Raw genomic sequence first — 15,931 nt, 5'->3', positions numbered from 1 at the left:
GGCAGGATGCCGTTGGCCTTCTTGGCCACCTTGTCACACTGCTGGCTCATGTTAAACTGGCTGTTGACCAACACCCCAAGGTCCTTTTGTGTCGGACAGCTTTCCAGCCACTTTTCTCCAAGCCTGTAGCATTGCATGGGGCTGTTGTGACCCAAGTGTAGGACCTGGCATTTGGCCTTGTTGAACCTCATACAGTTGGCCTTGGCCCATCAATCCAGCCTGTCCAGATCCCTCTGCAGAGCCTTCCTACCCTCCAGCAGATCGACACTCCCACCCAACTTGGTGTCATCTGCAAACTTACTGAGGGAGCACTCAATCCCCTCATCCAGATCATTGATAAAGATGTTAAACAAGACTGGACCCAAAACTGAGCCCTGGGAAACACCGCTTGTGGCCAGCTGCCAACTGGATTTAACTCCATTCACTACCGCTCTCTGGGCTCAGCCATTCAGCCAGTTTTTTACCCAGTGAAGCATACATCCATCCAAACAATGAGCAGCTAGTTTCTCCAGGAGGATGCTGTGGGGAGCAGTGTCAAAGGCCTTGCTAAAGTCTAGGAAGATAAACATTGACAGCCTTTCCCTCATCCACTATTTGGGTCACCCGGTCATAGAAGGAGATCAGGTTGGTCAAGCAGGACCTGCATTTCATGAACCCATGCTGGCTGGGCCTGATCCCCTGGTTGTCCTTCACTTGCCCGGTGAGCGCACTCAGGATGAACTGCTCCATAATCTTGCAAGGCATCGAGGTCATGTTGACAGGCCTGTAGTTCCGGGGATCCTCCTTCCAGCCTTTCTTGTAGATGGGTGTTACATTGGCGATCCTTCAGTCATCTGGGACCTCCCCTGTTAGCCAGGACTTCTGATAGATGATGGAGAGTGGCTTGGTCATCTCCTCCACCAGTCCCCTCAGTACTCTTGGGTGGATCCCATCTGGCTCCATAGACTTGTGAGTATCAATATCAGCTATCTTCAGCATTAGTGAAGCCTCAATGTGTAAACAGTGTACAGGTACTATAAGCTTTAAAAAAAAAAGTTAAGCTCAATTTTCCTTTGTGTATATGAACTGGCCAGCTCAAATCTGATCCTGCATATAATAATTAATCAGAAATGAAGCTATATAAGTGCAAACCCTTAGCATTTCAGATGCATTCATATTATTTTTAAAAATCCTGAAGTTTCAATAGCTATTCATTATAAAAGAGAAGAGAAGAGAAGAGAAGAGAAGAGAAGAGAAGAGAAGAGAAGAGAAGAGAAGAGAAGAGAAGAGAAGAGAAGAGAAGAGAAGAGAAGAGAAGAAGAGAAGAGAAGAAGAGAAGAGAAGACAAGACAAGACAAGACAAGAGAGAATATTTCAGTTGGAAGGGACCTACAACGATCATCTAGCACAGTTTACTGACCACTTCAAGGCTGACCAAAAGTTAAAGCATAGTATTAAGGGCATTGTCCATATGTCTCTTTGACAGGCATGGGGCATCGACCACCTCGCTAGGAAGCCTCTTCCAGTGTCTGACCACCCTCTCGGTAAAGAAATGTTTCCTAATGTCAAGTCTGAATCTCCCCTGATGCAGCTTTGAACCATTCCCATGAATCCTATCACTGGATATCAGGAAGAGATCAGCACCTCCCTCTCCACTTGCCCTCCTCAGGAAGCTGTAGAGAGCAATGAGGCTGCCCTTCAGCCTCCTTCTCTCCAAACTAGACAAACCCAGAGTCCTCAGCTGATCCTCATAGGACATGCCCTCCAGCCTTTTCATGAAATGCTGTGGTCTATATCAATTTATCCAATCAGTTCATAAAATTCCTTTTGACAGAATAATTATCAAAATAAATTAATCTGTAAGAGAACCAGGAATCAGAACTGCCTCAAACCACAGATAATAGCATAACTAAAATAAGACCCCTTCAAATTAAAGGGTGTGTGGGGGGGGGTGTGGTGTGATCAATCTCCAGGGCTCATTTGGAGCTATTTTCTAGATCATTTTGTCACAAAGTGAAAAAGCTGTGAAAAGGCTAGTTTTACAGAGTTGCCAGTTTCTGCACACTTTTAAAATGGGCATTTAGAACAAAGTAGTTAAAGCTCTTACAGCATTAAATAGTTTTCAGTAAATATACTTGAGGTTCCACATTTTGTAAGAACACATTCTTAATTCTGATTTTACTATGTTCTTCCTCAAAGAGTCCTTAAACTGCACAGATTTCAACTTATCTTGAACAGAAATAATTTTTCAAATTGGTGCTATAATGCCAAACTAGAATCATAGAATGGTTTGAATTGGAAGGGATCTTTAAAGGTCATCTAGCCCAACCACCCTGCAATGAGCAGGGACAGCTTCAACTAGATCAGGTTGCTCAGAGCCCTTTCAAACCTGACCTTGAATGTTTCCTGGGATGGGGCATCTACCACCTCTCTGGGTAACCTGTTCCAGTGTTTCACCACCCTCATGGTAAAAACTTTCTTCCTTATATCCAGTCTAAATCTAACCTCTTTTATAAACCATTACTCCTTGTCCTATCGCTACAGGCCCTGCTAAAAAGTCTGTCATATCTTTCTTATAAGCCCCCTTTTGAGTACTGAAAGGCCACAATAAGGTCTCCCTGGAGCCTTCTCTTCTCCAGGCTGAACAACCCCAACTCTCTCAGCCTGTCCTAATGGGAGAGGTGTTCCAGGCCTCTGATCATCTTTGCGGCCCTCCTCTGGACCCACTCCAACAGCTCCTTGTCCTTCTTGTGCTGGGGGCTCCAGAACTGGATGCAGTACTCCAGGTGAGGTCTCACCAGAGCAGAGTGGAGAGGCAGAATCACCTCCCTCGACCTGCTGGCTACACTTCTTTTTGTGCAACCCAGGATACAGTTGACTTTCTGGGCTGCAAGCGCACATTGTCCACTCACGTCCAGCTTTTCATCCACCAGTTCCACCACCCCCCACCAAGTCCTTCTCTGCAGAGATGCTCTCAGTCCCTTCTCTACTGATGCTGGGGATTGTCCTGACCCAGGTGCAGGACCTTGCACTTGGCCTTGTTAAACTTCATGAGGTTCACATGGGCCCACTTCTCCAGCTTGTCCAGGTCCCTCTGGATGGCAAGAATCTACTGTGATAAACTAGAATCTACTATGCTAATTTCATAATTTAAGGAGTCTTCCTATTTTAAAAAAAACACCAATACATCCTGCATTTTAATAAAATTTTAACAGACCTCCCTATTCAACAATTAGCAAGTTTTTTTAAATGCCATACTTCAGATATGTCAGACTATCAGGATTCAGAAAATCTTCTGCTCTTCAATACCAACACATGTCCCATTAAAAAGGAGGGGGGGTGGGGAGTTTTTTTGTTTGATTTTTTTTAAAAAAGCTCTTCTTCCATCAGAATATTGCAGTATTCTTTGCAATGTCCAGTCAATGTTACAAATGGAAGCTGTGAAATGTATTTCAGGTTAGATCTGAAAAATTATTTAATTCTGGTTTAAAGTTTAAACTTCAAAAAATTTAAGGCATTTTTAGAGCCAGATAGTCTCCTTATTTGGCCACAGCATTTAAAACTATATTATGAACGTATTTGTTTCATACAAAGCTATCAAGGTCTTAACTAATAGCTTGCCAGAAATTTGCAGTTGCAAGTACTAAAGCAAAAAGGGCATAATACTCTCCAGAAAAGAAAACTCAAGAGTTTATGTCTTGCAGTCTGCATGTAAGCCTGAAGAAAACATTTACCCTTTACACAATTTCTATTTTAGTCAAATGATTTTGAAGCCATTGATTCTTCATTACATAGGATATCAAGTGGCCAGACCTTAGAAGCCACCCTGGATTACAGATCTGTGTTACAAGTAACCACTATTAATGTCTGTGGTGTAAATCAGCACAAAGAATGTAGTTATGTATTACTGAAAGCACTATTGGAAGCAGAGAACCAAGACAAAGTAATAGAAACTCACAAAGAATTTGAACAGACATCCTCGTTTATACATTTAGATGATTTAGTTTTCATTCACTGACACTGAACAGAGAAAATTAATGTTTTCATAATAATAAAAAATGAAGAAAATTGAAACATTAAGGAGGAAGAGTTAAGTATATAGTTACAGATTTGTATTAAGTGAAAGCTCTGAGCTCTGACATTTCTCTAATTTGTTTTAGAGCAGCAAGCTCTTCAGGCCTTGGTAGTTTATATTTCTTTATTAGATTTTTCATTCCCACAGTAGCAACACAACAATTTTAAGCAAATTAAATAATTTCTGCTCTATCCTGTGGATTACACAAGGTACTATCAATCAGTATTATGTCTACTGTTGTTGCTTATCCCTTATACTTAAGCTTAAGCAGTTTACCTTCCCTCCCTATAGCAATGAGCACAGTACATATTTTTGAGCAGCTTCTACTAGGATTTCACCAAAAAAATTCACCAGGACAGTATACAGAGAAAAAACAGAATTTAAGGAGTCCTTAATGAATTCCACACCTCTGTTAGATTTTGAATGCATTACATCTAATTTTTAAACATATTTCAAGAAGCTACAAGGCAACATGCTACAAAACAGTTTTAATTAGAAAGCTTACCAAATAAAATCATTGTATTTGTCAAAGCAAGAATTAGATGTTCAAAGTACTGACTTCTTCACTACCTCCAAACTGCTTCAGAAACAGAATCTGAGCTTAGAATACTTCCCATCCCACACAACACTCAAACTTTAGAGAATCCGAGTTTACATATGTAGAACAACTGTCATATAAGAGGATTAATTTTAAATAACATCAAGATATAGCAGAAGCTCAGTGCAAAGAACTGTATTGAAACAAGTTGTTAGCATCCAGATTCTGGATTTCCTCAAGGCAAATGATAACAGTGCAGAGTTCATATTACCATACTAACAAACACTAGAATACATGGATATTTTTTGCATTCAGCATTGTACCTCGGTCTTGAGGGAGAAAAGAAAAAGAGAGAGAACTACTAAAATCAACTTAGTCAAAAGACTAGATTTTTAATGCTATTACTCTCCCATTTTAAATTCATGCATTCACACAGAACATTAGAAAAGTGATTACTTACTGAAAATTTCATACCCCACACTTTTCAATTAAAAAATTAATAGTCAGAGTGCAGTACATTCCCCATTGTTTCAGAAAAACCATGTTAGCATTCTCGGTAAGCTGCACCAAGGCTTGGCTTCACCAAGGGCAAATTGTGCCTGACCAACTTGGTAGCCTTCTACGATGGGGTTACAACGTTGGTGGACAAAGGATGGGCAACTGACATCATCTACCTGGACTTGTGCAAGGCATTCGACACTGTCCCGCATGATGTCCTTGTCTCTAAATTGGAAGGACATGGATTTGACAGATGGACCACTTGTTGGATAAGGAACTGGCTCGATGGACGCACACAAAGAGTTGCGGTCAATGGCTCAATGTCCAGGTGGAGACCAGTGACAAGTTTGCTGACGACACCAAGCTGTGTGGTGTGGTTGACACGCTGGAGGGAAGGGATGCCATTCAGAGGGACCATGACAGGCTGGAGACGTGGGCCTGCGCGAACCGCATGAAGTTCAAGGCCAAGTGCAAGGTCCTGCACATGGGTCGGGGTAATCCCAAACACAAGTACAGGCTGGGCGGAGAGTGTCTCGAGAGCAGCCCTGAGGAGAACGACTTGGGGGTACTGGTGGACAAGAAGCTCAACATGAGCCGGCAATGTGCGCTTGCAGCCCAGAAAGCCAACCGTATCCTGGGCTGCATCAAGAGAAGTGTGACCAGCAGGTCGAGGGAGGTGCCCCTTTACTCTGCTCTCGTGAGACCCCACCTGGAGTCCTGCGTCCAACTCTGGAGCCCCCAACATAAGAAGGACATAGATGTGTTGGAGTGGGTCCAGAGGAGGGCCACGAAGATGATCCGAGGGCTGGAGTACCTCTCCTATGAGGATAGGCTGAGAGAGTTGGGGCTGTTCGGCCTGGAGAAGAGAAGGTGACCTTATAGCAGCCTTCCAGTACCTGAAGGGGGCCTACAGGAAGGATGGAGAGGGACTTTTCACAAGGACATGTAGTGATAGGACAAGGGGGAATGGCTGTAAACTAAAAGAGGGCAGATTTAGACTAGATATTAGGAAGAAATTCTTCACCATGAGGGTGGTGAAACACTGGAACAGGTTGCCCAGAGAAGCTGTGGTTGCCCGCTCCCTGGCAGTGTTCAAGGCCAGGTTGGATGGAGCTCTGAGCACCCTGGTCTAGTGGAAGATGTCCCTGTTCATGGCAGGGGAGTTGGAACTAGATGATCTTCAAGGTCCCTTCCAACCCTTACCATTCTATGATTCTATGATATCGCAAAACTTAAAATTCTTTTGAACCATCTTTATAGCTGCAAAAGAGAAGTGAAAAGGTAAAGCCAAAGGTACCCTCTGGTGGTACCTGGTAGTTATGTGCAGGCTTTTGCCGGAAGCTGCACTTGGAAGTCAGTGACTGAAATGAAGTATTTAATCTTAATGTCACCAAAAATCCGTGAATAAACCTCGTAACACCAATATAGTGTTAAAAGGCAGGCATTCTTTATTGCAGCGCTGGATGCACGGGGGATAATTCCACCGAATGTTCATACCTCATACTTTTCCCATGCGGTTTACATAGATCAAAAATTTACATATTTATTTTATTCGTGCATATTCAGTATTATTCTCTTTGGCGACTGGTGTAAACTTTTCTTGCTTCCTATGTAGATTATTGCGCAGACTCAGTTACCCTCTTCTATTGTTCCTTTTTGAGTAGATGGTATTACTTGAGTAGGGGGCCAGTGAGTCGGTGGTCATGATCTCCCCCTGTCGGAATTACCTTTTACCTACTAGGCTCACAATCTTGGAAAACCTGGTCAGTTTCTTCAGTCTGCTTCACAAAACCACACTCCATCATTTCTCTTGACAGAAACACAATTACCTACTATTGTGAGCATTAATGGTTACCTAGAGACTAGACCCTCTGTTCCCAGACCTAATGTCCAGGTGGGTAGGACTGTACAAGGGACATAGCAGCATTGTTCTTGTTTATGGTTAACTGATTCTATCACAGAATCACAGAATGGCAGGGGTTGGAAGGGACCTCTGTGGGTTATCTAGTCCAACCCTCCTGCCGAAGCAGGGTCACCTACAGAAGGCTGCAGAGGACCCTGTCCAGGCAGGTCTTGAATATCTCCAGAGAAGGAGACTCCACAACCTCCCTGGGCAGCCTATTCCAGTGCTCCGTCACCCTCAGAGTGAAGAAATTCTTCCTCATATTCAGACGGAACTTCCTATGCTTCAGTTTGTGCCCATTGCCCCTCATCCTGTCGCTAGGCATCACTGAAAAGAGCTTGGCCCCATCCTCCTGACACCCACCCTTCAGATATTTGTAAGCATTTATAAGGTCCCCTCGCAGCCTTCTCTTCTTCAGGCTGAACAAGCCCAGCTCCCTCAGCCTCTCCTCGTAGGAGAGATGTTCCAGTCCCCTCACCATCCTTGTAGCCCTCCGCTGGACTCTCTCCAGCAGCTCTTCATCTTTCTTGAACTGGGGAGCCCAGAACTGGACACAGTACTCCAGATGGGGCCTCACTAGGGCAGAGTAGAGGGGAAGGAGAACCTCCCTCGACCTGCTGGCCACACTCCTCTTGATGCACCCCAGAACGCCATTGGCCTTCTTGGCAGCCAGGGCACACTGCTGGCTCATGGTTAACCTGTTGTCCACTAGGACACCCAGGTCCCTCTCCGCAGAGCTGCTCTCCAGCAGGTCCGCCCCAAGCCTGTACTGATGCATGGGATTGTTCCTCCCCAGGTGCAGGACCCTGCATTTGCCCTTGTTGAACCTCATCAGGCTCCTCTCTGCCCAACTCTCCAGCCTGTCCAGGTCACGCTGAATGGCAGCACAGCCTTCCGGTGTATCCACCACTCCTCCCAGTTTGGTGTCATCAGCAAACTTGCTGAGGGTATACTCTAACTCTTCATCCAGGTCATTGATGAAGAAGTTGAACAAGGCTGGGCTGAGTACTGACCCTTGGGGGACACCACTAGTTACCGGCCTCCAACTAGACTCAGCGCCGCTGATGACAACCCTCCGAGTTCTGCCATTCAGCCAGGTCGCCTACAGCAGGCTGCACAGGACCTTGTCCAGGCGGGTTTTGAACATCTCCAGAGAAGGAGACTCCACAACCTCCCTGGGCAGCCTTTTCTAGTGCTCCATCACCCTCAATGTGAAGCAGTTCTTCCTCATGTTCAGGTGGAACTTCCTATGCTTCAGTTTGTGCCCGTTGCCCTTTGTCCTGTTGCTGGGCACCACTGAAAAGAGTCTGGCCCCATTTGACTCTGATGCTTTCTATGCTGCTTGCATCCTCAGTTATGAGGCAAAACAGTGACAGCCATTGCAATATCACCCTGGTTACACTTAGACTTACACAATAGAAGTGTCTGGTGCCCAAAATAGACTTCTCACTTTTGAGTAGTTGTTAGCACTTAATTGACTACAACATTTAAATTCTGATAAGCATCTGATATTTTTTCTTTTAATTGTTTTTTATATCAAAGCTAAATTTCAGTGTTTTCTCCCCCTGCTTCCATCTGCTAGGTGCTCCATTTTATTGCCCATGTTTTTCTTACCTTATGCTAGCCTTGAAGTGAACAAAACCATTTGAAACACGTTTCTGCTCAAAGCTTTCGTTTGGAAAAAAAGGTTTTTCCCTGTAGAGATGTTTTCTCTTTTCAAAATCCAGTGTTTACTTACATTTCATTCCATCTACCAGCTTGGCTAAGTATGTTCTGTTTTCTTCCAGCATAAGACTTTCTGATAAATAACTGTAAAGAGACATGAATGAGTAAGTATTACGTTCTTAAAATAAAGTGTGATAGCTACCATTGGTTCATAAAAAATGCATCATTTATTATTTATACTTGGTAAAGCTTTATGATTAGACTTAGTAAAAGCACTTGTTACATAAATGCTATAAGCTGATTTAAAAAAAAATTAACAAAAGTTCTGTCACTTTCAGCATTCTTCTGCAACAATTTAACAAAAGCATTTCTTAACCATGTAAATACAGAGTTCCTATGCTGCAAATTTAAATATTTTTAAATAAGCTTTGCTGAGTTAAAGCAACCTAGTTTTAAGATTGTGTAAAATGTCACACTAAGATCACACTATTGCTCAGTATAACTACTGGAAAAGAAAATCCTACAAAAGAATAAGTTTTCGACAGATCAGCAGACAGGAAAGCTTGTGAGATAGTGTTATACTAAGGAATAAAAAGGGGAATCAAAATGTGAAATGATGATTGAAATAACTAGATTATTGCTGTTGTAGGTATTTTTGTAAGGCCCTACCCTTGTTATAGTTAAAAGTTTTGTAATCTTGTTAAGTTTAAAATTAACTATAGAAACTAAGAAACAGGTTTTTGAATAATGAGTTATTGTTTCATTAGAAGGATATACCTGTCCAAAGTAGAACCAGAGAGTGATGAATAGCTAACGAGCTATGAAAAGCTACTGAGATTGCCAAAAGAAACAGGTAAATAGGGGAATGGTAATTCCAGCAGGGGGAGATCGTGACCACCAACTCACAGACCACCTACTCCAATTATACCCCAGACTCAAAAGATGAAGAAACTGAGCATGCGTACTAATTTACATGCTGGACGAAGAGACCTTAACCAATCATTTAACAGAATAACAGTACATATGTATTAGAAAGATGAATACGGTAATGTTAAGTGTATAAATGACTGCTGATTTATGGACGGGGTATGCTGTCTTGGGAGAGACACCCATATTTGTGCGAATATGCAATAAAAAACCTCTGCTCTGTGTGTATATTGGCATACTGCACACTGGGTAAATGAACCCCGATTTTTGGGACAACAATGGGACTACTGCCTTTGGTAGCTGCATGGTTTTGACTCTGCCGAAATAAAATATTAAAAGCTTAAAAAAAAAGTTAACACAGCACACCAGGGGAATACAATTATGTGTGTTTTATTTAAACACGTTTTAGCGTTAAAGAAAAGGTAGTTCACTTAAGCTGTAAGCCAGACAAATGAACCTATGGTACATGACCTCATCAGAGTAAAAACATCACAAATATGCTGAGACAGATTTTATTCATTTACACTTCTTAATCTTAAATCAAACAAAACAAAAAACAAGAAAAACCACACACAACACCAGGGTAAAATGTGAGCAGCAATCCTCACAGAGTTCCACAACAAGCAACTGGTTTTACCCTTTCTTGGAAAAGCATGTACTTATGGATAAACTACAAAAAAACAAGACTCCAAATTATATCAGTCTGTGTTAGCTTAAAATAGCCAATATATAGATGTACACAGATGTATCAGTTGCAGCTCCCAGTCTGAAGCACTGGCCACCACAAAGATAATTATTGTAATCTGGTAGCTGCTTTCTTAGTATCACTGCTCTTGTAGAGCTCAAATTTAAGCAAAAGTATTATTTAACATATTGTTGGTAGCATAACTGAAGACTGATTTGGAGCCACCTATTCTCTAGAGCACGATGGCACTTGTTTTATCCAAAGCTGTAACTTTTTCAAGACTGTCCTAAACATTATTGACCTTGTGGGAGCAACAGATTTTCAAACCTTCCACATTCCATCCCACCCCTGTTCCATATCCATAAAAAAACCTTATTCTGTTCTAATTAAGGTAAAGAAGTCAGTTTGGAAGAAGCAAAAAAAAATTTCAAAGAAATATGAAAACCAGACACCAACTAATCACATACCTCCTGCTTTCCAAAAAAGGGAAAAAATACAACAACAATGCTTCGATTTTGAAACATACTAAAAGAATGCACCAGACAATGTGTTAACTATTGGTAAATACATGCTTCCATCTAATACTTAAGAATGACAAATTGAAGTGCTTAAAGCATACCTATAAAGAAAAAGACCACCTTTCCATATTAATTTCCACTCCTGAAGCACTAAATAATAAGGCAATGAGAGCTATCAGAGCTATCTGTGAGGGAGTAAAGAGCAGATATACATCTGCCAGAGCTACTCAACTGTGAAAATAGTCAGCTGCTTTCCTCACAACTTCATGATTCTCGAGCATTGGATAACAAGTCTATAAAATAAGTATTTACGAACAGAAGCAACTGTTCCTGGATCCTCTGCTTCACGAGTTCAGAACACACAATTCTGAAGTGTTTTGTTGTCCTTGTTTTGGTTAAAACAGAAGCAATTCCCTTTTAGTGAATCTTCCTTACAGCTAAGTTCTTCTAAGTAACTGCATTTTTCTGAAGCTGACTGCATATTTTACAGACAGTGTCCGCTCCAAAGCTGATAACACCTAATGATTAATAATAATTAATACTGAGCTAACAGTAGGAACGGAATGCATAAAAAAGACCCCTGTTTATAATTATTACTATAGCAGCCAAGGTCACTGACAGACCTCTTAGGTCTTGCAAGTGACGAGTCGTAAAGGGTCACACTTGCAGGGAGAGACAGACAGAACAGGTGACCTGATATTGACCAACGAGGTATTCCATGTCATACTTATTATAGCTTAAAGATAGGGGATCACGAGGGTCTCGTTCTCTTCGTCCATGGCCGGCTTCTGAAGAGGACCCTGCTCCTTGTCCTGCCTGTGATCCTGATTCAGATTCCTATCCGTGCATTCCTGAGTCCAGTTCCTGTCTACTGCTGAGGCCAGCCCGTGACTTCCTGGTGCCTGTCTGGCAGCCGCTGGCGGGATGCCAGCTCCCCCCCCCCAACTCCGGGAAACTCAGTATCGGTTCTGTATATTTTATTTCTCTTATTATTAATATTATTAGTATTATTAGTGTTATTAGTAAAAGTGTTTTTATATTGAATTTGTAAGTCTCTGTACCTTTTCCTCCTTTTTCCCTTCCTCTGGTAGGAGGGCGGGGGTTAATAGAGAGCATCTGCCACACAGTTTATTGCTGCCCTGCTCTAAACGGTGACATTTGTGAAGCAAAAGTAGCCGGCCTTCTTAGTCCAAAAATAACCTAAAATGCTTAAAGACTACAATAAAACAAATTTCCTTTCAGGTATTTGTCTGTTTATCACTTTAGAATCTAGATCTTTCATAGCACAAACTCAAAAGGAAATCAAGTTTTTTAATACAACCCATGAGAGGTTTGTATTACATTAGTATATAAAGTATGTACCACATAAAACAATATTACCTTCAGATCAATTAGAAAGCCCTGAAATGACCTATATGAATTGTGCACAATAAGATGCAAGCTCAGTTGTTGAATAAGTAGTTGTTCATATTCCAATATCTGTTCAAGAACTTTTTTCCTGCCTGAGAGGGCTTTCTTGAGAGTTATCAGCAAACTGCATATTAAAGTCATCTATTTTACATGCCCAAAACCATGCATTAGCATTGAGGAGGGGAGGAAAAACAAAACAAAACAAAACAACAAAGAATTGATAACTGCAGCATCCATCTTGTTATCAAAAATTCTGTTCAGAAAATGTATGACTTCATAACACCATGTTTAGAACACAGTAAAGACTTCCAAATGGAAATGGAAATTGAACATACTTGTCTTTACTTGTATTTAAGGTCTCAGATTTCCTTTCTCATTTCTTCGAGCTTTTATTTGTATAAACAATTTACCTCTAATGTTCTGCTCCATACAATAATTCAAGATCTGTTGATAACTCATGTTATTATCCAAGGATGACACTCCATCATTGACTTACTGAGATAAAAGCATTTGAAATACATGCAACCTGTTCCCTAAATAAAATATATTAAAAAAAAAAGGGAGGAGGGAAAAGTAAGTACAGAAGTAAAAAAGGATTAAGAAAATCATAAAACAGAACGAGCAAGTTCAAATATACACTAAAGACATACAAGATACACTAAGGCTACAAATACAAGCACACATTGCAATGTCATTAAGTACTTCAAAGTCTTAATACATTTATTCCTGTAAGTACCTCACAAAAATGGCACTTTGGTTATCTTCTCCTCCTCCATGTTTAGACATATATTTAGGAAGACAATGTACAAAAAAGACTAAGATTATGTCCATGAGAAAAATCTGACACTTAAATGACATTTAAGAACCAAAGACTGAAAAAATTATTTTGAAAGTTTTGACTAGTCCTATCCAAAGACTTAATAATCAGTATATTTCCCAGCATGTTTAACATTCACGCTTCTCTCTGCATCTGAAAGTATTTCAGTCTGCCAATGCCAAATTTCCAAGCTGATGTGAACCCCATCAACATATTTCAAAACATTACTTGGGGAGTCTGATCCAGTATGCGTACTCTAAGGTGACTACTTCTGAAATACAGTGTCAGTGTCTATATAGCATGTAATGGAAGCCTACTGCTATGTTTCAAAAAGATGTTCAGAAGACATACTCTGTTTTTTTGGTTTTGTGGTGGTTTGTTTTTTTTTTAATTCAACACACTAGCCAGAAAGAGGAAAAACTGGGGACAACAGAGTTAACAATAACTAGGTGACAAACGAAACAACAATTTCATTCCCTGCTTCAGCTGTAAGTCTCTCTCTCTTGAAATGCACTGTTCTGCCTTCAAAAAGAGTCAGTTAAGAGTTCTTTTCTTGTAGATTAGTTTACTGTCAGTATAGGTGCTTGAACCAGCTTACTTTGAGGTCAGACAAGCACCAGTGCTGATGCAAGAGGAACAACTGCAAAAGGCAGCCCAAATATGGAACTAACCCCTTCAGCAACAATGAGATTGTTTATTATAACATCAATCCATAAATCTTTAGGTTCATTTCTACTCTTTGCTTAGGGGAGAGAGAATAAAGAGACTAAAACTCCTTCCTGTAAGCCTAACAGCCACAAGTAACAGATGAAGTTGAGAAATCATTCTCTGCTTTTAAAACTGTTGCACTGCCCAGAAGACAGGAGAGAAACAGCAGTCTAAAACACAGTCTGCAGCACTGGAGGGTGAAAAACTTAAAGAATGTCTGTGGTTTCAGAAATAAGACAAACAAGCAGCAAGCAAAGGAACAAGAGATACAGAGGAGACAAAGCTTGTAGTTTTGTCAGTCATCATAATGCAGAAGCTTCTCATTGTAAGTGCGTCAAAATCATACTTGAAGAAGGAGTAATATCTCAAATGACCACCTCTTGACGGAAGTGTCTGAAGTGTGTGACCATGAAAACTACTAGTTGGTCTTGGACACTTGACCCCTTCCAGGAAGGAGGCATCCACAACTTCTCTGGGCAATCTGTTCCAGTGCCTCACAACCCTCATAGTAAAGAATTTCTTTCTTATATCTAATACAATAGTGGAAGCAACCACCAGATGGCTGGAAACATATCCTGTGCCCCATGCCACTGCCTGGAACACTATCCCGGGCCTCAAAAACCGAGTCCTATGGAGACATGGCACCCCAGAAAGAACTGAGTCAAGCAACGGGACTCATTTCTGAAACACCTCATAGACACCTGGGCCAAAGAGCATGGCGATGAGTGGGTGTATCACATCCCCTATCATGCACCAGCCTCCGGGAAAATTGAATGGTAAAATGAACTGCTAAAAGCAATGGGGGGTGGGACTTTCAAAAACTGGGGATATTAATTTAGCAAAAGCCACCTGGTTAGTTAATGCCAGAGGATGTGCCAATTGAGCTGGCTCTGCCCAATCAAAACTTCCACGCCCTGTAGAAGGGGATAAAGTCCCCATAGTGCACATGAAGAATATGTTAGGGAAGACAGTCTGGGTTAGTCCTGCCTCAGGCATCCATGGGATTGCTTTTGCTTAAGGACCTGGGTGTACCTGGTGGGTGATGCAGAAGGATGGGGAAGTCCGATGTGTACCTCATGGGGATTTAATTTTGGGCGAGAATAGCCAATGAATTAACTTGTATGACGTTAATTGCAAAATAACCCTGTCACTGTCTGTCATCACTACTATAGTTGTTATATGTTATATCAATGGTATTACAGTCAGAATCACCCAAACTAATGAAGGATTGACTTTGATGAAACTGAGCAGAGCACAGCGGTGATGGGACTGGACCTGGCTTCAACAACTGGCACCCAGCAACTTCATCAAGATTGACATCTCCAACCCGCAGACTGTGGGCACGGGCTGCACCAGATAGACCAGCCACAAGCTCTGGATGCAGCATGTGACCATCCAACACCACACATCATCTCTCCTGCCCTGAAAGACTGTTACGACAGATGGACCCCAACATCATACACTAAACGAACTCAACAGACATTTTAGAGGGATCATCCATAGACTAAAGGAATAATATCTGTGTATATATTAAAGACAGGGAAAGTGGTGATGATCAACTGGAAAATGGGGGACCTGAGCATGACATAGATGGTATAGAATAAGGGGTGGATAATGTCCTGTGTTCTGCTGGGATAGTGTTAGTTTTCACAAGAAGCCAGGAGGGTTCACAGCTGGGATGGCTGACCCAAACTAACCAAACAAATGGGGTATTTGATAGCATGTGACATCATGCTTGGTTTTGAACGGGGGAGCTGGCTGGGGAGGGGGAGGTTAATTGCTGCTCGGGAGCATACTGGGCATTGGGCCGTGAGAAAGAGTTGCTGAGTTTTGTCTTTTTCTTCTGATTCTCTTCCCCACCCCACTGGGGGGAGGGGCGATAGAGCGGCCACATGGTTCTTTGTTGCTGACCAGGGCTAAACCATGACAGATACCCAACAACCACATCATATATTGACTTTAGCTGGCATCGTGTCTTATTAATGATTCTATCAATTAGGCTGAAAGTGGAGACGGGAATTTAGATAACACACTTGCATGTGATATCACACTTGCATGCAGATCTAGGTGGCTGGGCTGAAGCAGAAAGCCATTGCAGAACAAAGAATTTCCAGTTTTAGTTCTGTGCTTTGACTATAGTACTCTTTACAACCTGTTTATCTACAACACAATTTTAATATATTATCTCTTAATTCAAAAAGCTAATAA

This window comes from Opisthocomus hoazin, chromosome W (assembly GCF_030867145.1).
Source record: "Opisthocomus hoazin isolate bOpiHoa1 chromosome W, bOpiHoa1.hap1, whole genome shotgun sequence".
NCBI lineage: Eukaryota > Metazoa > Chordata > Aves > Opisthocomiformes > Opisthocomidae > Opisthocomus > Opisthocomus hoazin.
This window is presented reverse-complemented; position numbering follows the sequence as displayed.